At 48.4% G+C, this 715-nt stretch overlaps 1 pseudogene; it reads left to right on the top strand.

Moving 5' to 3' along the window:
• Nucleotides 1-393: 393 nt before the first annotated feature.
• On the top strand, nt 394-511 carry LOC126250394 (5S ribosomal RNA; annotated as a pseudogene).
• The last annotated feature ends 204 nt before the right edge of the window (nt 512-715 follow it).

The raw sequence follows: 715 nt of genomic DNA, 5'->3' as shown, positions 1-715 counted from the left end.
CAGCCCCACTTCACATATTCTACATCGAGGGTGAGCTCACCTAATGTCTTTCGCATCCTGCGTTGATCTGCACAACAATGCTCATTCCGGAGATGAATACAGACATATTTCCATTGTGTACATGCTACAAAAATCGCACGAAAAACAGTCTGAGGCACAACATTTGACCCATCAAACATTCATAATCACAGATATACCTCCCCAATATCCCAGACAGAGAGAGATTTGCTTTAAGATACTCATATATATTCTAAGGCTCAAAAGTGACAACACTTCCAGTCACATTATCAGAAAGTCACTTTTGGTGATGGATAATACATTAGCTGGTAGTTGAAATCCAGTTGTAAGTATATAACCCAACTGCGCTATTTCCTGAAAGTGTTGTGTCACCGGGCCAACGGCTTTGCCACAGTGGTAGCATCGGTTCCCGTCAGATCACTGAAGTTGAGCGCTGTCGGGCTGGCCTAGCAATAGGATGGGTGACCATCCGGTCTATCGAGCGCTGTTGGCAAGCGGGGTGCACACAGCCCTTGTGAGGCAAACTGAGGAGGTACTTGAGTCAGAGATAGCGGCTCCTGTCTCGTAAACTGACATATGGCTAGGAGAGCGGTGTGGTGACGACATGCCCCTCCATACCCGCATCCAGTGACGCCTGTGGACTGAGGATGACACAGCGACCGGTCGATACCGTAGAGCCACCCCATGGCTAAGAGCA

The sequence above is a fragment of the Schistocerca nitens genome, chromosome 3 (assembly GCF_023898315.1).
Source record: "Schistocerca nitens isolate TAMUIC-IGC-003100 chromosome 3, iqSchNite1.1, whole genome shotgun sequence".
Classification (NCBI taxonomy): Eukaryota; Metazoa; Arthropoda; class Insecta; order Orthoptera; family Acrididae; genus Schistocerca; species Schistocerca nitens.
The sequence above is the reverse complement of the archived record's forward strand: the minus strand, read 5'-3'. Positions and strand labels throughout refer to the sequence as shown.